The sequence below is a fragment of the Stegodyphus dumicola genome, chromosome 10 (assembly GCF_044657685.1).
Source record: "Stegodyphus dumicola isolate Sdum_Otavi_A_Nest chromosome 10, ASM4465768v1".
Lineage (NCBI taxonomy): Eukaryota > Metazoa > Arthropoda > Arachnida > Araneae > Eresidae > Stegodyphus > Stegodyphus dumicola.
In genome coordinates, this window is record NC_140777.1 from 130,118,853 (window position 1) to 130,145,240 (window position 26,388).

The 26,388-nt window shown below is 32.8% G+C and overlaps 1 protein-coding gene and 1 long non-coding RNA gene across 8 annotated transcripts in view; one reads left to right on the forward strand and one right to left on the reverse strand.

Moving 5' to 3' along the window:
- Positions 1–26,388, forward strand: part of LOC146995103 (uncharacterized) — a 235,771-nt gene that overhangs the window by 21,636 nt on the left and 187,747 nt on the right. The window contains exon 3 of one of the 5 annotated variants that reach the window (XR_015043540.1): positions 594–707. The exons of the other annotated variants lie outside the window; for them this stretch is intronic. The gene's annotated coding sequence lies outside the window, so the exon portion shown is untranslated. The remainder of the gene's footprint in view (positions 1–593; positions 708–26,388) is intronic. 5 annotated transcript variants of the gene reach the window in all.
- Positions 1–26,388, reverse strand: part of LOC146995104 (uncharacterized) — a 95,521-nt gene that overhangs the window by 5,734 nt on the left and 63,399 nt on the right. For 2 of the 3 annotated variants that reach the window (XR_015043543.1, XR_015043542.1), the window contains 2 exons: positions 12,322–12,384; positions 5,972–6,034 (listed from right to left, as the gene is read on the reverse strand). This is a non-coding gene — a long non-coding RNA (uncharacterized LOC146995104). Of the gene's footprint in view, positions 1–5,971; positions 6,035–12,321; positions 12,385–18,838; positions 19,983–26,388 lie in introns of those variants that run through there. The other variant, XR_015043544.1, reaches the window with a different exon arrangement.

Sequence of the window (26,388 nt, forward strand, 5' to 3'; positions counted from 1 at the left end):
AGAACTTCAACATCTAATCTTAAAAAATTTAAATTCTTTATCAAGTAGATTACAAATATTGCAAGAAAAGGTGGAGTTGCTGAAAACTCCTAACTGTGCAATCAACCGAAAAATTCAGAATTAAATATATTCCAATTAAAAACTGAATTAGAACTTCAATTTTTAGAGAGAATGTTTCTCAACAACATAGCTCCTGTGGTATTGTAAAATAATATTTTACATTAATCCTAATAGTTTTTTTTTTTTTTTATTTTATTTTGTTTACTTTTTGCACACATTTTCATTTTATAAAGTAATTTCTGTTACGTTTTTGCTTAAATGAAATTTTCTATTTCAGTATTATCTTATTTTCTTTATATAAAAACTAACTGCAGAAAATGTACTAAAATACAAATATGGAACTCAAAGCAATGAAAACGTTATGATTTTATAAATAAGTTTCCATTACATTTGCATTTTATTTTGAGGAAAGTTAGATTTCTTGAGTGTTCTGTGAAGTTGAAATAATTTTCTTAAATGATAGAATAAGAAATCTTGTTGGTTATGCATTTATAGATTAAAGTCAATTTTTATTTATATATTTATTTATTTAGGTCAATGAATTGAAACATATTAATGTTAAAGGAGACTAACGTAAACATATTAATAGTAATCGTAACAAATATTTTGAAGTGATGTCGGACACGCTAGCCGAAGAGTACATTTGGGTAAGTGAAAAAAAAAGGGGGGCATTTAAATCCCTGAAGTTATCATATATTTATAAATATTGACTTATGTAAAATAACCTATTTTTATGTACATCATCATTTACAAAATATCTTGATAACTTACATTACGTATAATATGAAATCTGCCAAATTAAGTCACACCCAGCACCCATAGCTCTCAGCCTGAGTCAAATCTTAATTATTCAAAAAATCGAATAAAATAAGACCAGACTTCCATGAATAGTGCATAGTGCTACTAAATGCATATGTGACCATCCCAGAAGAAATAAAGCAGGTAGATATTAGCATCTGGAAAGATATCCCAATGCATGAAGGAAGAGTAATATATTTAGTGTATGAACCTGTTATGTCAAGAAGACTTTAAATGAATTAGAAGACAACATAAAATAGCAGTTTTATCTGATCGCAAATGTTTAAAATGTTATTTAAAATGTCTAACTTTTTTTTATTCTTAAAATGATGTTTAATCCTCATTTGTTCTGCTATTTAATTTTTATGATGTATTGTTACTTAGTTTGTTATCTATCCATTTGTCAGTAATTGAGCTGAATTAAGTAAAGCTTTGTTCTTTTACATTATATTTTACCGCTCGATCAGGCCGACTGCCGTACCAAAGCACTCGGGTTCGAATCTCGGAAAAGGTTCGGGGGTTGTAAACGCATAGTGTCTGTGCATCATGGGGGCACCCAAAATATGCTGCAAGCCGAAAAGTTCTTTCAAGAAGCTGATCGTAGGGAAAGAGAACTTGAAAATCCTTGGACTCGTCCTCCGTGTGATAGTTGCATCGCAAAAATGTTATGGTTTTTAATTAATTGACTTTCTGTTTAAATATGCAGTAATTATAATTAAAAATTCACAAGTAAATTTTCCATTTAATGTATTTTTTAGAGATAGTGCAAACTCATCTCCCTGCAACAATTGAAAAGAAAGGTGCTACTATAACAGTTAATCTCAAAAAGGTTGGTGGGTGGTAAATGTATAGTGTCTGTGCAGCATGGGGGCACCCAAAATATGCTGCAACAAAGTTGCTACTACACTCATGTCCATAAATTAAGGATAATTCGGAGTCACGCGGAAATCGAACTCTAAAATATACTAAAATATCACCTGTAACATCACAACACACATCTTCAAGAATCATATGCAAATTTTAGGAAGTAACCAGATGACACCGATGGTACTTCACAATGACGAGAATGTAAGAAAGTGATATATAATGAATACAGGCAAAGAAGTAAAATTGTTCGCAGGCACTTTATAAGCATTTCAGTGCAATAACCAAATAGTTCGCAGGGGCTTTATAAGCATTTCAGTGCAATAACCGACAAAGGACGCATTTGGATGATTTTTTACGTGGTAGAATTATCGGCCGTCTGGAATGTGGGCGTACCCAACTGGAAGTATCAGACAAACTTGGAATTGCCCAGAGTGTCATCTCCAGGCTTTGGCAACGATTCCCAGATGATGGTAATGTGAGTAGACGTTACAGCACAGGTCGCCCCAGAGTTACAGCGCCGAATAAGGACCGGTATTTGGCAGTTACTGCCAAAACAAACAGGTGGAGCACAGCCTGAGACCTGCCTCGTCAGCTCTCTTCAGCCACTGGTACGACAATTTCAAGGCAGACCGTGTACAGACGCTTAGGGCAGATTGGTTTATATGTTCGTAGACCTGTCAGATGCGTTCCACTTACTGCAACTCACTGTCGCCTGCGGTTAGCCTGGAGTAGAGAGCATGCACTGTGGACACCGCAACAGTGGGCTTGTGTGATGTTTTCCGACGAGTCCAGGTTTAGCTTGCAGTCTGATTCTCGCCGGACTTTCATATGGAGAGCTCCAGGTATTCGTTACCACCAAGAAAGCATCATTGAACGACACCGTTACAGTGGTGTAGGAGTGCTCGTTTGGGGTGGAATTATTCTGGGTTCCAGAACTGACCTTCATGTTCAAATTGGAATCATGACAAGCCATATCTATCGGGACGTCATTCTGGAACAACATGTACATTTGTTTCGGGGTGCCATGGGCACACAATTTGTTTATGGATGACAACGCCAGTCCTCACCGTGCAAATATCGTAAGCGAATGCCTTCAATCGGAGGATATCACCCGTACAGACTGGCCAGCATTCTCACCAGACTTGAACCAGTAGAACACATGTGGGACATGCTTGGCCGACGAGTTGCAGCCCGTCAACCTCCTTCTACATGTCTACCGGAACTTCGGAGTGCATTGCTTTTTGAGTGATGTAATATCCCCCAAGATCAGATCGATAATTTGATACTCAGATGCCTAGGCGTTGTACGGACTGTATTGCATCGTCTGGGAGACATACAATGTATTAACAATCAAACCAACCATGTAATATTGGTTTTTTGTAAATAAGTTTTTTTTTTTTTTTTTTTTGGTAATTTGCTCCAGGGAGAAAAAAAATCGCTAATTTTTTTAATAATATCAAACATATAGCATCTGTTTTTGCTCTTTACCTTTTGTTTAATAAATAAGCTTTACAAATAAGTCAAATTTGTTTTGCTTCTAACTTTTCCTTTGCCTGATTTTGCATTATCCTTAATTTATGGACATGAGTGTATAACAGCGAGTACTTTTGTGTACAGAAGCTGTCTTGAAAGCTTAGAATCTAAAATTTTAAGTTTGTATTTGTTTTTACTGAATTGTAAGTATTATAAATTCATATGTTTGGAAGCGTCCGAGTTTCAAAAATAATAAAAGTATAAATGATAAATAATAAAGCTTCAAAATAGTAAATCAAACAATCATCAAAATGTTTAGTACCTATTTAAAAATTTGGAGCTTTCTTTCAATTTTAAAGTAATTTAAAATTTAATAAATAGCTTTAAAACTCTTGCCAGTCACTGCTCATCTCAATGCATATAATAGCATTATAATTTTTTATAATAATAATGCATATTTTGTTTAATTTCATGAGGCTGAAGGAGACATTGTAAACTTATATTATGAATACGAGTCATATTTTGTAAAATTCGATGAAAGGCCATTCGAAAAACATGTATACATTGACAGAATTGCCGATGTAAATAAAATATGTTATTAACAATATTAACTTCTTATTAATTAAGAAAAGGCTGCATTAAATATATTAAAAGGATCTTTTAAAATTTTTGCAGGAAATGAATTTAAGTTTCTCTTAAGTGAATGGATATTTTTATATCTTTATTACCGTATTTGCAGGCGCATAAGGCACATCCCCCTTTTTTTATACACATTTCATTATAATGAATTTACAGTATTTTAAATATAAATACAAAGTAATACTTTATACCCACAATTCATCTGGGGAAGAGCTTTTAATTTTCTTCATCAAAACCTAAACACTCATCACCATAGCTAAATGAAAAGTCACTTGAAACCTCTCCTAAATCAGCATTCGAGTCCTCATACAACAGATTGTCCTCTGTACCATCCAGTGTATTAATAATGCCACACTTCATACATGATTTAACCTCTGCCTCTGTTTTCACAGCATCCCAAGATGCTTTGACCCATTCACAAACTTTCCAAATGTTAGGCCTTCCCCTTCTTCTTGATGGTGTAACCTCAAAATTTGAAGCCTGCATCCAGCTTGCATGCTTTGTTACAGCAATTTCAACATTGTTTTTGAACCATAATTTGCCAACAAACTTAAGAAACACCAAACAGTTGAAATTTCCCACACTTAAAAGTCGTTCGCAAAAATTGCAGTTTTCATGCCAGATGCACATTTACTAAGCTCTCCGTAACTGTAATATTCCCACACATCGCAAGGAAACAAGAAAAAAATCACATAACTCCAAAAAAAGAGGAAATTTCCAGAAATTAATGCAATCAAAAACTGAGTATCGACATACAAGATGCACCTCCTTTTTTTCCCGACTTATTTTCAAAGAAAAAAAGTGCGTCTTATACACTAGAAAATTTGCTATTTAAAACTTTCTTACATTTATTGGAAAACAAATTGTTTTATATGCTTAATTTCATTCACATAACTATGCTCACTGTAGTTATTGGCTATACTAAATATTTGAATGAAGAAATGTAAGTTTTATTTGCACAAAAACTATTAGCATATGTTTTATAGCAATACACGCAAGTACACAAAAGTGATACACAAAAACTATGAGCATATAGTTTTATAGCAATTTATGAGAGCAAAGTTTTACATAAAAATGTAAATTAATCATAAACGCATCTGTTATATAATTTCAATACAATGAGATATAACAATAATCACTGAGGAAATCTGATATGATTGTGATGACTATATTCAATAATTAAAAAATTCCAAAGATTCCAGTAAGATTTTAATAACTGGAAGAGTAACTTCTTACTGGATCAATAAAACGCTTTTCTGCTGTTATCAGTTTTACTGGAGGAGATGTCTGAAATACTGCTATTGCGACATTATACTGATTAAACTAATGTAACACTGTGCGACACCCACACAGATCTTTAAAGCAGCAATTCTCAACAGGTGGTACACAAGATAAAAAATAGGTGGTAGGCAAAGAAACAAAGTTCAAAAATTCTATGAAGAAAAAAAGAACAATTGTTAGAAAATTCCTGTGATTGCACTTCCACTGAAGATTTCATAAATAACAACTTTTGGCTACACCGAAAAAAAGAATTTAAAGGCATTTCAAATAAAGCTAAATTTTTATTGCCTTTTCGCACAACCTATTTGTGTGAACAAGGATTTTCTTCCATGTTTTATTTGAAAAATAAATACAGAATAAAATTAAAAGTGGATCACACTTAAAGCTAAGTGAAATAAGGCCAGACAAAGAAATTGATCTCTCTTAAACAGGCCCAAATTTTACACTAAATTTAAGTATATAACTTAAATTTTGATAATTAAAATGGTAACCAATTCTTAATTAATATTTTTTATGTGTGCCTATTTAATACAGATAGCCAATAGCTTGTGCAAATGGCAAAACATTTATTTTTTCTATTTATATTGAGAAACTGAATAAGTATTATAAAATGTACAATAATTATACTGGTTGTACTAAGGTTTTTAAATTTTTGTTTAGATGATATGTGTTAGTCAAAAGGTTGAGAACCGCTGCTTTAAAGCAATTAAATTTATGTCACTTTGGGAAGTTATACAAAAGTCGCAGTGTGACATTAACATCATTATCGCAGCATGACTTTACTACCATACTCAAAGACAAAGAAGCAACAATAACAAAAAAAAGAAGCCAAGAGAAAAAATTGGTATCTTACCTCTCAGCCTCCACATCCACAGGGCTTGTTTGCTCACATCCTCTTCTTGGGCGCTTCGCATTCCTATAATAAACAAAAATAGGTACAATTTTATTACCGAGACCATAATAAACCACAGTGACAGTACATGCATAAAAGCACCAAACTTGGCACACACATCCATTTAAATCATAAATTGACATCACATAAATTTAGATACTTCTAAATGCAAGTGAATTATGACTGCACATAAATTTAGATAGCTCTAAATTTTAATTTACCACTGAAATACTGGTATACTTTTTAAACTTTTTAAAAGTGCATCGAATCTATCTATTTAGAAATTGCCAGAGATGAAAAATTTGCAATAAAATTTTGACAAAGAAAAGGCATCATTCATGATTGTGTGTGATTATGACAAAGCCTCAAGGGCTATCTGCCTGTGCCTTTGTGGAGCACTTTCTAAGGGAAACTGGCTTGTATACACGTTACACATGGGGAAAACCACGAAAACGCCCAGCCCGTTCCTGGGATTCGAACCTCGGACCGACTACCAGCGTTCGGTGACTCCACCGCTCGGCCGCTGGTGGGCCTCATTCGTGATAGAAAATTAGGCTTAAACTATAGTCCAAGAACCATGAAATGAAACCATTTCATCGATAACTCAACAACTAAATGGCACCTTTAATCTTCTAGGTGTATCTACGGATTATTTCGTATTGAAAGATGGCTTTCCAAATCACGACACGCAGAATATTCTTGTCAGATTTTGATAAATACGAAATGGTTTCGAATGAATGCGGCAACTGGCAGTAGGGAAATAGCAATCAATAAAGAAAGATGTTACAGCGCGAGGTTCATAAATAAAAACCTCGTATCCAGCCACACTATCTGCCGACCTGTAGGCGATTTTCGTGCCGAAACCGAAAAATACTAAGAAGCCTTCGACCGAAAGCTTTGTGTATGCAAAAAGTTTGTGAAACAGAATTTCTTCTATAAAATAAAATGCAATTTGCACTGAACCCATGAATTACTTTTAAAGAAATTAATATCACCTAATTTACAAATAATTTCTTTTAGCATGGAATAAATACTTAAACAGGTATCTTACAATTACATGAAATAACGTAATCTTTAAAGGCATTGATGTATACAATATAAATATTTGCTTGTTATTTTATGAAATAACAGTGTCTGGGAAGCCCACTCAAATATCCTGTAGAATTTTAACAAATTATTTTATAGGATACAAATATGCATCTGTTTTTTTATGAAATATGTGAAATTCATGCAAATAAAATTAAGGATTATGAAATTTATTTTAATATAAATAACTCTGCAAAAAGAAATATTCAGGAGACTTTATTCCCCTTATTTTCCTATTATTGTCATCATAAAAAAATAATAGCATTTATCTTAAAGATAATTAGCTTATTTAAAAAATACAATCTGTAAGCACTTTCTTTAACTCGATATAAGATCCATTTATTTTAAATACTTTTCTAAAACTTTTTATAAAAAATAAGAAAATAATGTAAGCACAAACCTTGTGGTTGAAAAGTTATGCAAACCTTGGGTTCAGTACCCCTCAAATAAATAATGAAAACAATCTCAGATTTTATAGGATAAAAATTAGGTCCAAACGGGCAATTTTTTTCATTTACAGACAATCATTAGATGTTTGGGCTAATGCTACTTTGGACTAAAAGTATTTAAAAGCTACAATTTCAGACAGACTGTCTTGCACACTTAAAATACAAATGTTTTATTAATTACACTGCTTGCCTTAAAAATATGTTTCTTAATCAAAAATTTGCTAAATTTTTATAAAACATAAACTAATACTTATAAAAGAGCCTGAGGCAATTTGTTACAATTAATTAAATTGTTCAACGTTGTTTAATTAATTGTTTAGGCGGTCAGAGCCGGAACAGCTAATGAAGTTTATGAGACTGTGATATTACTTTCGGTTTTGTGAAATGAAGAATTACATAGGATACTTTCAGATTGAAGTTCTGTAGAAACAAAAAAGTAAGTACCATCCCTCTTTCTGAAGCTCTTTATTTGTTTATTGACTTTTGGTAATTAAAAGGTCACTAAAGGAGATATCAGCGAAAAAACATACATTGAAAACAAAGTTAAAACAAAACGTTGCCGACAAAAATATCCAAAGAAGTGATTTGGAAGTGCTGAAGAATAAGTTTAAAGTGTTCGAGACAAAGATAAATTCCAATTTCGATTCTTTGCTCGGGTTATGTATTGAAGAAAGTGCAGTCAAAAGTCTTTAATCCGGACATCCATAATCCGGAATGATCTATAATCCGGACCTCAAAGCTACAAATTTTCCGCGCATGCGTTTACGCATATGCATAATACGTTTACGCATGCGCGTTTAATGTATAACGGACGGTATAAGCTAAGCTAAAATAATCTATTTCAGTTAATGTTGCAGATTGTGTTGTTCCTTAATCTTCTAATTGGATACGGCTTATTATTTTCTTTTAGACTATTAGAGCAATTTAATAAAAGTAAGTTGGAACTTTCGATTATGTCAAACACAATTTCCGATACTGGAGATGATGGTAATGTGAGTAGACGTTACAGCACAGGTCGCCCCAGAGTTACACCGCCGAATAAGGACCGGTATTTGGCAGTTACTGCCAAAACAAACAGGTGGAGCACAGCCCGAGACCTGCCTCGTCAGCTCTCTTCAGCCACTGGTACGACAATTTCAAGGCAGACCGTGTACAGACGCTTAGGGCAGATTGGTTTATATGTTCGTAGACCTGTCAGATGCGTTCCACTTACTGCAACTCACTGTCGCCTGCGGTTAGCCTGGAGTAGAGAGCATGCACTGTGGACACCGCAACAGTGGGCTTGTGTGATGTTTTCCGACGAGTCCAGGTTTAGCTTGCAGTCTGATTCTCGCCGGACTTTCATATGGAGAGCTCCAGGTATTCGTTACCACCAAGAAAGCATCATTGAACGACACCGTTACGGTGGTGTAGGAGTGCTCGTTTGGGGTGGAATTATTCTGGGTTCCAGAACTGACCTTGATGTTCAAATTGGAATCATGACAAGCCATATCTATCGGGACGTCATTCTGGAACAACATGTACATTTGTTTCGGGGTGCCATGGGCACACAATTTGTTTATGGATGACAACGCCAGTCCTCACCGTGCAAATATCGTAAGCGAATGCCTTCAATCGGAGGATATCACCCGTACAGACTGGCCAGCATTCTCACCAGACTTGAACCAGTAGAACACGTGTGGGACATGCTTGGCCGACGAGTTGCAGCCCGTCAACCTCCTTCTACATGTCTACCGGAACTTCGGAGTGCATTGCTTTTTGAGTGATGTAATATCCCCCAAGATCAGATCGATAATTTGATACTCAGATGCCTAGGCGTTGTACGGACTGTATTGCATCGTCTGGGAGACATACAATGTATTAACAATCAAACCAACCATGTAATATTGGTTTTTTGTAAATAAGTTTTTTTTTTCTTTTTTTTTTTTTTTTTTTTTGGGTAATTTGCTCCAGGGAGAAAAAAAATCGCTAATTTTCTTAATAATATCAAACATATAGCATCTGTTTTTGCTCTTTACCTTTAGTTTAATAAATAAGCTTTACAAATAAGTCAAATTTGTTTTGCTTCTAACTTTTCCTTTGCCTGATTTTGCATTATCCTTAATTTATGGACATGAGTGTATAACAGCGAGTACTTTTGTGTACAGAAGCTGTCTTGAAAGCTTAGAATCTAAAATTTTAAGTTTGTATTTGTTTTTACTGAATTGTAAGTATTATAAATTCATATGTTTGGAAGCGTCCGAGTTTCAAAAATAATAAAAGTATAAATGATAAATAATAAAGCTTCAAAATAGTAAATCAAACAATCATCAAAATGTTTAGTACCTATTTAAAAATTTGGAGCTTTCTTTCAATTTTAAAGTAATTTAAAATTTAATAAATAGCTTTAAAACTCTTGCCAGTGACTGCTCATCTCAATGCATATAATAGCATTATAATTTTTTATAATAATAATGCATATTTTGTTTAATTTCATGAGGCTGAAGGAGACATTGTAAACTTATATTATGAATACGAGTCATATTTTGTAAAATTCGATGAAAGGCCATTCGAAAAACATGTATACATTGACAGAATTGCCGATGTAAATAAAATATGTTATTAACAATATTAACTTCTTATTAATTAAGAAAAGGCTGCATTAAATATATTAAAAGGATCTTTTAAAATTTTTGCAGGAAATGAATTTAAGTTTCTCTTAAGTGAATGGATATTTTTATATCTTTATTACCGTATTTGCAGGCGCATAAGGCACATCCCCCTTTTTTTATACACATTTCATTATAATGAATTTACAGTATTTTAAATATAAATACAAAGTAATACTTTATACCCACAATTCATCTGGGGAAGAGCTTTTAATTTTCTTCATCAAAACCTAAACACTCATCACCATAGCTAAATGAAAAGTCACTTGAAACCTCTCCTAAATCAGCATTCGAGTCCTCATACAACAGATTGTCCTCTGTACCATCCAGTGTATTAATAATGCCACACTTCATACATGATTTAACCTCTGCCTCTGTTTTCACAGCATCCCAAGATGCTTTGACCCATTCACAAACTTTCCAAATGTTAGGCCTTCCCCTTCTTCTTGATGGTGTAACCTCAAAATTTGAAGCCTGCATCCAGCTTGCATGCTTTGTTACAGCAATTTCAACATTGTTTTTGAACCATAATTTGCCAACAAACTTAAGAAACACCAAACAGTTGAAATTTCCCACACTTAAAAGTCGTTCGCAAAAATTGCAGTTTTCATGCCAGATGCACATTTACTAAGCTCTCCGTAACTGTAATATTCCCACACATCGCAAGGAAACAAGAAAAAAATCACATAACTCCAAAAAAAGAGGAAATTTCCAGAAATTAATGCAATCAAAAACTGAGTATCGACATACAAGATGCACCTCCTTTTTTTCCCGACTTATTTTCAAAGAAAAAAAGTGCGTCTTATACACTAGAAAATTTGCTATTTAAAACTTTCTTACATTTATTGGAAAACAAATTGTTTTATATGCTTAATTTCATTCACATAACTATGCTCACTGTAGTTATTGGCTATACTAAATATTTGAATGAAGAAATGTAAGTTTTATTTGCACAAAAACTATTAGCATATGTTTTATAGCAATACACGCAAGTACACAAAAGTGATACACAAAAACTATGAGCATATAGTTTTATAGCAATTTATGAGAGCAAAGTTTTACATAAAAATGTAAATTAATCATAAACGCATCTGTTATATAATTTCAATACAATGAGATATAACAATAATCACTGAGGAAATCTGATATGATTGTGATGACTATATTCAATAATTAAAAAATTCCAAAGATTCCAGTAAGATTTTAATAACTGGAAGAGTAACTTCTTACTGGATCAATAAAACGCTTTTCTGCTGTTATCAGTTTTACTGGAGGAGATGTCTGAAATACTGCTATTGCGACATTATACTGATTAAACTAATGTAACACTGTGCGACACCCACACAGATCTTTAAAGCAGCAATTCTCAACAGGTGGTACACAAGATAAAAAATAGGTGGTAGGCAAAGAAACAAAGTTCAAAAATTCTATGAAGAAAAAAAGAACAATTGTTAGAAAATTCCTGTGATTGCACTTCCACTGAAGATTTCATAAATAACAACTTTTGGCTACACCGAAAAAAAGAATTTAAAGGCATTTCAAATAAAGCTAAATTTTTATTGCCTTTTCGCACAACCTATTTGTGTGAACAAGGATTTTCTTCCATGTTTTATTTGAAAAATAAATACAGAATAAAATTAAAAGTGGATCACACTTAAAGCTAAGTGAAATAAGGCCAGACAAAGAAATTGATCTCTCTTAAACAGGCCCAAATTTTACACTAAATTTAAGTATATAACTTAAATTTTGATAATTAAAATGGTAACCAATTCTTAATTAATATTTTTTATGTGTGCCTATTTAATACAGATAGCCAATAGCTTGTGCAAATGGCAAAACATTTATTTTTTCTATTTATATTGAGAAACTGAATAAGTATTATAAAATGTACAATAATTATACTGGTTGTACTAAGGTTTTTAAATTTTTGTTTAGATGGTATGTGTTAGTCAAAAGGTTGAGAACCGCTGCTTTAAAGCAATTAAATTTATGTCACTTTGTGAAGTTATACAAAAGTCGCAGTGTGACATTAACATCATTATCGCAGCATGACTTTACTACCATACTCAAAGACAAAGAAGCAACAATAACAAAAAAAAGAAGCCAAGAGAAAAAATTGGTATCTTACCTCTCAGCCTCCACATCCACAGGGCTTGTTTGCTCACATCCTCTTCTTGGGCGCTTCGCATTCCTATAATAAACAAAAATAGGTACAATTTTATTACCGAGACCATAATAAACCACAGTGACAGTACATGCATAAAAGCACCAAACTTGGCACACACATCCATTTAAATCATAAATTGACATCACATAAATTTAGATACTTCTAAATGCAAGTGAATTATGACTGCACATAAATTTAGATAGCTCTAAATTTTAATTTACCACTGAAATACTGGTATACTTTTTAAACTTTTTAAAAGTGCATCGAATCTATCTATTTAGAAATTGCCAGAGATGAAAAATTTGCAATAAAATTTTGACAAAGAAAAGGCATCATTCATGATTGTGTGTGATTATGACAAAGCCTCAAGGGCTATCTGCCTGTGCCTTTGTGGAGCACTTTCTAAGGGAAACTGGCTTGTATACACGTTACACATGGGGAAAACCACGAAAACGCCCAGCCCGTTCCTGGGATTCGAACCTCGGACCGACTACCAGCGTTCGGTGACTCCACCGCTCGGCCGCTGGTGGGCCTCATTCGTGATAGAAAATTAGGCTTAAACTATAGTCCAAGAACCATGAAATGAAACCATTTCATCGATAACTCAACAACTAAATGGCACCTTTAATCTTCTAGGTGTATCTACGGATTATTTCGTATTGAAAGATGGCTTTCCAAATCACGACACGCAGAATATTCTTGTCAGATTTTGATAAATACGAAATGGTTTCGAATGAATGCGGCAACTGGCAGTAGGGAAATAGCAATCAATAAAGAAAGATGTTACAGCGCGAGGTTCATAAATAAAAACCTCGTATCCAGCCACACTATCTGCCGACCTGTAGGCGATTTTCGTGCCGAAACCGAAAAATACTAAGAAGCCTTCGACCGAAAGCTTTGTGTATGCAAAAAGTTTGTGAAACAGAATTTCTTCTATAAAATAAAATGCAATTTGCACTGAACCCATGAATTACTTTTAAAGAAATTAATATCACCTAATTTACAAATAATTTCTTTTAGCATGGAATAAATACTTAAACAGGTATCTTACAATTACATGAAATAACGTAATCTTTAAAGGCATTGATGTATACAATATAAATATTTGCTTGTTATTTTATGAAATAACAGTGTCTGGGAAGCCCACTCAAATATCCTGTAGAATTTTAACAAATTATTTTATAGGATACAAATATGCATCTGTTTTTTTATGAAATATGTGAAATTCATGCAAATAAAATTAAGGATTATGAAATTTATTTTAATATAAATAACTCTGCAAAAAGAAATATTCAGGAGACTTTATTCCCCTTATTTTCCTATTATTGTCATCATAAAAAAATAATAGCATTTATCTTAAAGATAATTAGCTTATTTAAAAAATACAATCTGTAAGCACTTTCTTTAACTCGATATAAGATCCATTTATTTTAAATACTTTTCTAAAACTTTTTATAAAAAATAAGAAAATAATGTAAGCACAAACCTTGTGGTTGAAAAGTTATGCAAACCTTGGGTTCAGTACCCCTCAAATAAATAATGAAAACAATCTCAGATTTTATAGGATAAAAATTAGGTCCAAACGGGCAATTTTTTTCATTTACAGACAATCATTAGATGTTTGGGCTAATGCTACTTTGGACTAAAAGTATTTAAAAGCTACAATTTCAGACAGACTGTCTTGCACACTTAAAATACAAATGTTTTATTAATTACACTGCTTGCCTTAAAAATATGTTTCTTAATCAAAAATTTGCTAAATTTTTATAAAACATAAACTAATACTTATAAAAGAGCCTGAGGCAATTTGTTACAATTAATTAAATTGTTCAACGTTGTTTAATTAATTGTTTAGGCGGTCAGAGCCGGAACAGCTAATGAAGTTTATGAGACTGTGATATTACTTTCGGTTTTGTGAAATGAAGAATTACATAGGATACTTTCAGATTGAAGTTCTGTAGAAACAAAAAAGTAAGTACCATCCCTCTTTCTGAAGCTCTTTATTTGTTTATTGACTTTTGGTAATTAAAAGGTCACTAAAGGAGATATCAGCGAAAAAAACATACATTGAAAACAAAGTTAAAACAAAACGTTGCCGACAAAAATATCCAAAGAAGTGATTTGGAAGTGCTGAAGAATAAGTTTAAAGTGTTCGAGACAAAGATAAATTCCAATTTCGATTCTTTGTTCGGGTTATGTATTGAAGAAAGTGCAGTCAAAAGTCTTTAATCCGGACATCCATAATCCGGAATGATCTATAATCCGGACCTCAAAGCTACAAATTTTCTGCGCATGCGTTTACGCATATGCATAATACGTTTACGCATGCGCGTTTAATGTATAACGGACGGTATAAGCTAAGCTAAAATAATCTATTTCAGTTAATGTTGCAGATTGTGTTGTTCCTTAATCTTCTAATTGGATACGGCTTATTATTTTCTTTTAGACTATTAGAGCAATTTAATAAAAGTAAGTTGGAACTTTCGATTATGTCAAACACAATTTCCGATACTGGAGCTGCAAAGAATCTACAAAGGGAAAGCATGTTTCGATGTCCATCAAACAAAAAGTGGAATTGCTGCAAAAAATGGATAAAGGCATATCCTTTGTTTCTCTAACCATTCCAAAATCTGTTTATCAATTTCAAGCTGCTCTGCGGGGGGGGGGGGGGACGTCACGGCGTGCAATGAACTGGAAATTGATCTCTCAGCACTATCCTCATCTTCATGGCAGATGTTTTTATTTTAATCGGCTTATAATTCCTTATTAAATGTAGTATTTCATCTCGATTTGCTCCCTCTTTGATATGATTTAAATCAAATTCCTCGTCATTATAAATATCACGAATACACATCAAATAGTTTTCTGGTTGCAATTTTCTAATTTCTATGCATAATGTATGCTTTACGCATGCGCGGGTTGAAAGAAATGTTTAATAAAGTAAACAAATAAATATTAAGATTTTTTTGTAAATTTTGATACCTTTAGATCATAATTGCTCTTTATTTCATAAATTACGGTTTTATATTTTTAATTTATAATTTATGCATGCCATTTTACCAGATTTAAACTGATGATCTATAATCCGGGAAAACCGATAATCTGGAATCGCTGAAGTCCTGACAAGTCCGGATTAAAGACTTTTGATTGTATTGATGCTTATGTAAAAGAGAAAGAAGAGATTGACGATATTGTCTTAGATGTAGAAGTCGAATTAAATCGTAAATTAGCTAAGCTTTCCAAAGAAATTGAATAGGAACCTTTGGTTTTCACGAATGCTTAGGTCAATGTTAAATTATCCAAAATTATTTTGCCAACGTTTTCGGGTAACTTACACGAGTAGCTTTCACTTAAAGATATTTTTTAGCCAGTGTTGATTCAAATCCTAATTTAACAGATGTGGTCAAATTACAGTACTTAAAATCTGAGCTAAGAGGAGATGCTAATCGTATTGTTCAGTCAATATCCATAGTTGACTCTAATTATAAATTAGCCTTTTCATTACTAGAAGAAAGGTTCTCTAATCACCACGAACAAGTGTATGTTCATCTGAAACGATTTATGAATATGCATCCTACGCAAAATGAGTCTGCGTCAGCAACATTAAATGTAATTGACATTTAGAGACTCTTTCACTGAACTGTGTTATCTTCAGTACAGTGGCTTTGTTTTGTATTAGCTGAGAAATACTTGGCGACAGAGCAGAATCTTGTCTAATAGCCGCATTGCGCCACTAGAATCGCCGCTGAAATATATTTTCGATAAACTTGATTCTTGTTGTACACATTCGGAGTTGCGAATCATATGTTACTCTGTAAGAAAGAAAGCTAGCGCTAGACTGTCGCCATGGAAAATAAATGTATTGAAAGTAAAAGTGTTATTTTCTGTAATGTGTGTGTGGTGTTATTTTATTGCGATATATAGCTATTGACGAGAAATAGAATAATTCAATTCACCAAAACACACTTGAATTGAATTATTCTATTTCTCATGAATAGCTATATATCACAATAAAATAACACCACACACATTACAGAAAATAACACTTTTACTTACTTTCAATACATTTATTTACCATAGTGACACTCTGGCACTACGTTTCTTTCTTACAGCGTAACATACAGAATCGCAACTCCGAATGTACGTTTTTCTGCTCATATCTCCTTTAGTGACATTTTAATAAGCAAAAGTCAATAAACAAATAAAGAGCTTCAGAAAGGGGGAGGGTACTTAAACTTTTTGTTTCTACAGAACTTCAATCTGAAAGTATCCTAGTAATCCTTCGTTTCACAAAACCAAAAGTAATATCACAGTCTCATAACCTTCATTAGCTGTTCCGGCTCTGACTTACTGAGTTGGATCTTTTAATTTCTTATTTAACTACTTTTATTAAATTCAGTTTACAATATAAAATTAGTTAAATTTTTACAAAATGTAAAATAATTACACTGCTCACTTTAAAACTATGATTTTTTAATCAAAAAATTTGTTAAATTTCTACAAAGTATAAAATAGATAATAAAAATATGTTAATTCCAAATTCAGGCTTCCAAGTGCCTATATGTTCGGGTGGAGGGACTATGTTATCCAAAATTTAATGACTATAGGCAACATTGTTTTTCAACAATGCGTAAACAAACATATGTTCATGCAAATTATCATTATTTAGTTTCATGAAATATGATACAGGGTGATAATATTTGGTGACAACAATTAGAAAAGTGCTTCGGACATTTAAAGTGATTTGACACAAAATGCCATTTTGAAACTAATAGCCCTTCTGGGGTAATTCACATTTGTGCTTTAGAAAAAAATATAAAATTAAAAATATTAAAATAAAAGCTGAAAGATTTCAAATTTTATATTACACCCAAAGGGAATTCTTTTAATGTTTTGTGTGTTACCTTTAATTCTCAATAGCCTGTTCTTCGTACATAAATCACATAAAATTTCAAGGTAAACACTTATATAAAAAAATATTTAAAAAAGGCCTATCTTCAAAATTTCCAATAGCCTTGCGTGCTAGAGGTAAAGAATTTTTTTCCCATACAGCAATACCATTGCTCACTTTTATTCCATTATAACTGATGAAGTCACTTCAAATAATAAGGAAACTTTATGATGGGTGTACAAGATGATTTGTGAACAGTCAAAAAATATTAGATAGGAAAGACATCCTACATTTTCTCAGACTAGCTAAGATTACAGGTCCACTCAATAATAATTCTATAATCTCAATAATTTCAAAATCGGGTTAGATGGTAGCAACATTAGCTATGAGTTATGATGGAGCAGATAACGTGATAAAAAAGGGAATTGGAGCTCAGATTAAAGCTTTTGCTCCAAAAGCAATCCATATGCACTGCACTTCTCATTACATGAATCTTGTGTTCATATACTCATGCAACATTTCTGAAATTCACAATATGCTGAACAAACTTTAAAAAAAAATATTCAAATCGGCAAAAAATATTAGACCTTTTCCGGACAAGATAGATAGCCTATACGGCATTGAGGCGTACCGCCACTTCTATCACAGCTTTTCCGATATCACCGAATTTAAAGGATCCGAAATTCGATCGAAAGCAAGTCTATCGAAATACTGTTCATTGTGATTCTGTGTTTTGTTAATACAAAGCTGCATTTTAGCAGTACCTTAACTTGTCTAGCTCATTTTCCAACTAAAATCTCAGTTTTTTCAAATTTAGAAAAGATTGTATATCACCGTTTTGCATCAGTTTGCGCTGATCATGTAAATGAAATTTGTGACATATAAAGATGATTTACCCTATCCGGTAATTTTCACTTAAAAAAACATCAGAGAATTGCACAATATCGGCAATGTGCATCTTCCTTTGTTCAAGTACACATTGATGTAAAAAAGTCAAAGGAAATTGACAAAAATCCAGTTTTTCTTACTCTTGTAAAAAGCGCCAAATAAGTGGGCGATTCTGCACTTCACACCCTAATTTTATATTTGCTGCGTTGTTTCAAACAGAGGATTAAACCAATTGTTTCCTTTTCCTAATATACTGTGAAAGCATCGATTTATCCGTTTATAGTTATATTTATAGTAAATTAATTGAATTCTGCTGCTATGCTCAACGATATATATAGTTAACAAAATAGCTCTAGACAAACGTTACGCAAATCAAACGACGCCAACTGTACTTTTAAATACGATGAAAATAAAATTAATAATCATGTACATACTAATGAGTGGATGAACTTTCGTTAAGTAACAATTACTGATGTAAAAAATTAAACACAAATATTAACACTTAATTAAATAGATAACCAATAGAATAGACTGATGCAATACATTAAAAGAATTTAACTACAGTTTATTATGAAAAACTTAATGCAGATAATTTAATTTTCATCAACAAAGATTTAACCGGGACATTGGTAGTACCGACAAACCGAGTGAAGTGCTAAAAAATAAATAAAACAATATAAATACGCAAATATACATTACCTGGAGCTGAAAGGCTCGGACTCCATTTCAGAAATTTTTATTTTTATTACACAAGTAAATTACAATATATATACTACAATACAAAAATTTTAATGGCAAGAAAAAAAGTATTTATTACAAAGATTATTTACAAAAATATTATATACAAATGTTAATAGTTAGTAAGAAAAATTAGTATTTATATACAAATGTTAGTAAGGTTAGTTATGTACGAAGATATTAAAGCTTAAATATCTGAAAAAGAATTAGAAAATTATATAAAAAAATATATCAAATACAAAGATAAAATATCTGAAAAAGGAATTAGAAAATTTATAAAAAATATATCAAATACAAAAATAGTAAAGATTCTTAAAAAGAATTAGAAAATTATATTAAAAAAAATCAAAAATACAAAGATATTTAAGATTAAATATCTTAAAAAGAATTAGAAAATTATACAAAAAATATATCAAACAGAAAGCTATTAAAGATCTTAAAAAGAATTAGAAAATTAGATCAAATTAGACAATGAAAAATATATAGAGAATTTATAATCGCAAGAATAGCACCTAGATCCAACAAAGTTAAAGTCTAGTATGAGCTAAGGCTCCTCTAAACCTTAGTATAGCCTTAGTATGAGCCGTAAAGCTTTTGCACTTCGTCGCGAAGTCAGTGGCGAACGGTCATGTGCCCTTTCTAGCCAATCAGAAAAATCAGTTAAAAATTACACTAAAATTTCATTGGATGGATTTGCACCGTTTGCTAATAGTAAATTTCGGCCCCCTCCCAGACCCGAAGCACTTGGCGACATAAAGTTCGAGCGTTTTCACTCTGCTCTTGTTAACAACCACTGATCAAGGAAACGTCGATGCTTGTCAAAATTCATGATGTAACCCCTCACAAAATTGATTCTGGCCCTTTTTTGACACAAAAAAATTTACTAAATTAAGTCCTTCAGTGTTTTTACCTTTTTTTCACTGTAGAAGGCAGTTACTCTTGTTAAATTTAACATTTGGCACTAAATTTTACCTCTTTGCGGAACCCTCTTTTTGGCGATAAAAATAATTCTTTGATGATGTGGGGATAAAGGCATTGGTCATTGCAAATTCGAATCCTTTGTTACCATTTCAATTAATGCTGGTGATTTTTTTAGTCTAAAACAAACACTTCGCTTCCGAAAACTGTCAGATTTAAATTGAAATGAGTTTCACTTCAGTTTTAGACAAACGAAATAATTTGACTAGCTACTCGGGAGAGGCGGAATATCTTATTGTAGCAAGTACGGTTATATAAATGGCAGGGAAAACTTTCTACTACCACCTTGCAATAAACTTTCATTTAAACCTCAGGACCCCGTAATATTTACACAAATTTTGTGGGACTCCATAAGTATTGCGCAAATAAGACACACGCGTGAGTGAAACTCTCAATTTTTTTCACTTGTACTGTAATATACTATTGCAGTTTCAGGTCATTCCCTTTAATTTCTAATTTTAAGACATAGAACGATGTGAAATTTTTAAATATGTAACAAACGAAATGACAGCTTCACGTGCAAAGCAAGGAAAATGAACGTTTATATTATAAAAAGAATGCGTCGAAACGTTTTCGTTTTTCCCTTTGTCTGTATTGTCTAGCTTTTTTTATTTTCAGATACATTGTGTAAAAATATTTGATAACTGTAAAATTATTATATTAAGTTAAAGAAATATCAAAACTGCTAAAATTTTGGCAACATCCTACTGCAGGTCCCGCGACCAACACGGGAGTCGTGACCTACAGTTTAAGAAACCCTGTTCTAGGTAAAATCCTAGTATACGGAACAGCATTTGACGCGACTTTAAAAATCGTCGCCAACACCAAAATGACACATAATGCCGCCGAATCCCGTATGTACTGCAAACTAGAATTAAAACGTGTTCTCTCTCTCACACACACACATACCATATCCATATATATATATATATATATATATATATATAATTTATTTACTAAATAATATTGATTATATTTATCTTCTAAGATTAATTATAGTAGATTTATCTGAAAAGAGCGAATCCATACTTAGTAAGTTCTATTTCGAAAGATGTTTTTAAGCAACTTGAATGAAAATTGTTAAAAATGTTTAACGGGGACTGGAATTAAATCATGAATAACAAAATTTCAATTGTAAAAGGAATAAATTAAAAGCAAGAATTAAATTAGATACAAATATACATATAAATTATATGCGTTGCTCTAGTTATTTCGTGCACTATTTAGGAATTTTTTACTTGTTGTAGAAGGGTTAAGGCGACTGTGCCTGGGCACCTTGTTGTGTCCAAACACCGTTCCATCGTGATACACCAAGACTCCATTAAATGTGATCACATTTTTCCAACCGGGATAGTGATTAGTGACTCTGAGTACCGTACCGAAAGACTCGCGCTCGAATCCCGGAGACTGCATGGATGTTTGTAAATGTATAGTGTCTGTGCGGCATGGGGGGCACTCTAAATACGCGGCGGGCCGAAAGTCTTTTTTCGTTTTGGAATATATGAAAGATGTTATATTATATGTTAGTCTAAACGCATATTCATCTAATATCCTGTAGAATGTGTCGCTATTCCACTTGACCCATGTCCATCCATAAACTCTATTGATATACCATATTAAAATTTAAAAGAAACCTTGTTTAAAAAAATGTATTTGTAATATTTGGATCGTATTAACCGAACTGTTGATCACAATAAGCGATGTATTTTCCATGTTTTCGTATACAAACTGAAGGGCGTTCTGCAATTCGATAACAATATCCAAATGATAACATTATTTTTCACATTGGACAGCTGATGTTTATCCATTTTCACAGTCGCACTTTCCCGTAATTCTGATAATACTCTGTTACATGCAGTTGAAAACAAGTCTGAAATCATTTTTTCCAAATGCAATTGAAAAATAGATCACTTGTACTGTTTCTGACAGAATTTAAACCACTTCAGAATTAATCAGGTTTACATGAATACAAAGCGTTATCATGGCAATGGTACGCAAGTCGCGAAGAAATTTGGGGGGTCGCTAAATTCAAAAAAAATTTATTTGACAACAAAAAATATAACGGCATTTGAAAAGAATTTTGGATGTTTAACATTTACTAGGAATTTTAAATTAATCATTTCCATAAATTAATTTTGATTGTATTTGTTTTCCCCTTGATTCAGGCGTTATGCTTGAACAATTCGAGAATCGAATTTCAAAGCGCGCAGCGATAATTGTAATATGCATAGTTTACACACTTGTGTTCCCTATTTCTAACCAAATTTGTTGTCAAGCAAGCATATAACATTTTCGAAGTATTGGAAAATTCGATTGCGTGCTTGAAGGATGATAAAAAAAAAAAAAAAAAAAAAAAAAAAAAAAATCAGTTTTGTTTGATGGATAAATGGCTACACAAGAGGGTACAATCCTAGAACGCGGTATGGTCTTGGCGCGAGTTTGAAAATTTTCGCCAACACCAAAATGACCCGTTTACTGCTTATAATAATGTCGCAAAATTCACCCAATCCCGTGTGTAACGTATACTGGGATTTAAATCGGCAAGAGTGAAAAATGGGAATGATGGCCAGACATCTAATAAACATTTTTCTTTCTACTTCTAATAAAAAAATCAAGTAAATATCAAGAAGAGTTTATTAGATACTGTTTTACATGTTGCATTATCAGTGGAAAATGAATATCCGTTGTGTGTTAAATGCAATGAAAAATCAATGCATGAAACCCTGTTAAATTAAAACTATATTTGGAAACTAAACATAACGATTTAGTAAATAAATCTGATTAATTTTTAAGAAATTAACTAACAGCGTGAAATATCAAAATGTATTTTTGAGAAAATATACAACAGTTCCTGAGGTTTCATCGGCATCCTTACAAATTTCATATTTAATTACGAAAAATTTAAAACCTCATACAATTGGAGAATCGCTCAATCTTCCTTTTCGGCAATAAAAATGACATCAATTATCCATGGAGAAAAATACAATAACGACTTAAATGATACGAAACAGTCACGATTTTATTTGAATTCGAAAAGGGGGTGGGATAGAATTCGGAAATATGCAACCGGGAAAAAACCGGCAACTATGAAAAAAACGAAATAAATAGGCGTAAAATGGACGAAATACGTTTAGTCTAAACGCATAATTCATCTAATATCCTGTAAAATGTGTCGCTATTCCACTTGAGCCATGTTTATTACATAAACTCAAACTGATAAACCATATTAAACTTTAAAAGAAACCTTTGTTTAAAAAATGTATTTGTAATATTTGGATCGTATTAACCGAACTGTTAATCGCAATGAGTGATGTATTTTTCATGTTTTCATATACAAATTAGAGGAATTTCTGCAGTTCGATAACAATATCCAAATGATAACATTAAGGGGCATTTACTGTATTTTACAATTTCTGATTAACAGGGGGGGGGGGAATTCAAACTCTTGGTTGACAGAATGACAGTTTGCATGATTTTCCTTTCAAGAAAATATGATTTTTTTTTTCATCTGGAATTGGATCATTATCCATTTTTTTTGGCGCATGGCTGTAATATTCTGTCACTAAATTCCAAATTCTTTAGAAGCAAATCTGGCTCCACTGTACCCGAGTAGTTAAAACTGTTGACTACTGCGTTGGCTTTTGTGATTTTTACTATGCAATCAGTTTTCCTTAGAAATTACTCCACGAAATCAAACCTACGTTATTTGGCCAATGTGCTTGGCCAAATAACCTAACCTAACATTTGAAGGAAATCAGCGTGAAACCAATTTTGAAAAATACATAAACAAATAAGTAAGTAAAATTTTAAAAAAATTCTGAAAGTTTTCAGATTTTATATGACATTCAAAACTGCGTCTTTTAACGTTTTGTGTGTTCACACTCAGGCCACATAATATTCAATTCAACAGCAATATCGCAAAATGTTTAAAAACAGAACATCTGTAGACAGTGTCGCGCGCAGGAGATAAAAACACTTTTCTTCTGTACGGTGTTGCCACTACTGGCTTTAAAATCGTTGAGTTTGTTAATCAAAAATTCCTTAAAATTTTCCAAAATATGGAAAAAATTCGAAATTCAAAATTCGGGGGTCCAGGTGCTCATGTTCGGGTGGAGGATTACGTTATTAAAAATTGGATGACTGTAGGTACCGTACTTTCTTCACAGTGCTAGAAACATGCATACATTCATGCAGCTTCTTCATTATTTAATTTCTTTAAATATAATACAGGTCGGTAATATTTGGTGGCAACAATTTAAAGAGTGATTCGCCGTTTATAGTGAAACGCCATAAAATGCCGTTTTGAGACTAATAGCCCTTCTGGCTCACCGCCCGCTCGGGTTAAAAAATTAGGTTATGTTAACTGAATACACACAGTACTGTAGGGGTATCACCTTCAGGGATGGGACGCCTTTGTGGAGGTCTTTCTCAGGAAACTAGATTATACTCATGTTACAGACAAGTGAAAAACCAAGAGAAGTACTCATGTAGCCCACTAGTTCGAAGAGGTTTGCAATTTTAGTCGAACTACCGGTATTGAGTGGTCACTCGTGGGGTTTTGGAAAAGCTAAGATTGATTTTTTAAAAAAAAATATTTTTATTTATTTATTTAACCAAGATTAAACTAAATGTGTTCCACATTTTCAAAGCAACTGAATATGATTCTTACTTCGTTACTTGTTTACAGATCGTTACAGCTAGCTCAAGACAGGGATAAAAACTAAAGATAACTAAAGACAGCTTTAGTTTAGAAACTAAAGATAACTTCAGTAACTAATTAAAATAGAGATTTCTAAACTAAACTTTAGTTTAGAAAAATTAACCTTGATCGAAACTTAGTCTAGAGAAAATTGTTTGGCGCGTGTTGTCTTGCCTCTGTCGCCCCCCCCCCCCCGCTTGAAACAAGATTTTTCGTTGTTTCACTTTTCATGCGAGTCGGTTGCCTATCGGAAAAACGGAAGATATAATTCTTTCGTTTGTCCAGTATTAACAACTAAGCTATTTAAAAGAAATAGATGCAATTCTAAAGAATATTATCTATTTACATTTTAATATGTTTAAGTAAAAATGCACTTAATTCATGATACATCTAATTATATAGAATTGCATTTTATATTTCCTTCAGTTTTTAAGTACACAAGAGATACAGAACATTCCTGTGTTACCCTAAATGTATTATGTACCTGTATTATCCTTTAAAATATTCCGTTATTCCACCTGGGACGTCTCTGCCCATAATCTCCACTTTCAAAGGGAAAAAAAGGCCCTTCTGGACGATCGGTAAAATCAACCCTTTCAGATTTTTCATTATTATTTTTTAAATTGGCGATATTGGCGACATAAACAATTTCGAAAAAAATTAAAAACTGAAGACCATTTTGACACTAAATCCAGGTAGTCGTAAATTCTAATAAAAACTACCTGAAGTGGACTGAAGTTTAGCTTTCCTATTTTTTTTAGCCCAAAGGGCGTTGGCTCAGCAGGGCTATTAATTTCGTTTTGGCATTTTGCGTGGATTCACTATAAACAGCGAATCACTTTTTAAATTGTTGCCCCCAAATATTAGAGCCTGTATTATATTTAAAGAAATTAAATAATGCAGAATCTGCATGAATGCATGTATGGTTCTCGCATCGTGCGGGAAAAAAAAAGGGGGGGTTACTTAGAGACGTTAAACTCTGAATATCGTAGTTCTCTACCCGAATATGGATACCCGGAAACCCGAATTTAGAATTTCTTTTATTGTCTATTTCATATTTTGTAAAACTTGTCAAAACGAATTTTTGATTAGCAAACTCAACGATTTCAAATCAAGTAACGGTAACATTGTATTGAAAAAACACTTTTATCTCCAGCGCGCAAGACTATCTGTCGGAAATTCTAAAGATATGCTGTTTCTAAATATTTTTAGCCCAAATGCTCTCGAAATGTGTATGTGTAACGTAATGTAATATATACGAGTGTACTGCAACCCTCCTGGCCGATAATAATAGGCCTCATGGTTAACGCAGCACAACCAACACAAACGTGTATATGTACGTAATTCAAAAAAAAAAAAAAAAAAAAAAAAAAAAAAGCCCCTTTGAGAGTAATATAACACGTGAAAGCCTTTCTATTTTATTTTATTTATTTATTTATTTTTTAAATTATGGCGGGCACTAACCGATTATAGGCGTTGCCCCCTACTAAGGTCAGAAAAGGAGGTCGTTTTATTATGGGGCCGGGGGCCGGCGGCCACCGTTACGTCCTATGAAGGCACAGACAATTTACATACATGCCTTCTCCGGGATTCGAAATCAGGCTCTTCGGTTACGGTTACGTTCCCGTCTGGACGGCAGGTTTCCTAAATTAATGTTTTGTTAAATTACTGCAAAGTACACGAGGACTATCTGCCTGAGAGAAGGGATGCCTTCGTGGAGGAGTTCCTAAGTGAAATTGGCTCAAACTGGGGAAAACTAAGAAAACACCCATGCCAGCCCGTTAGCCAGGACTCGAACTACCAGTGTTCAGCGACTTTAGCGCTCGGCAGCTGG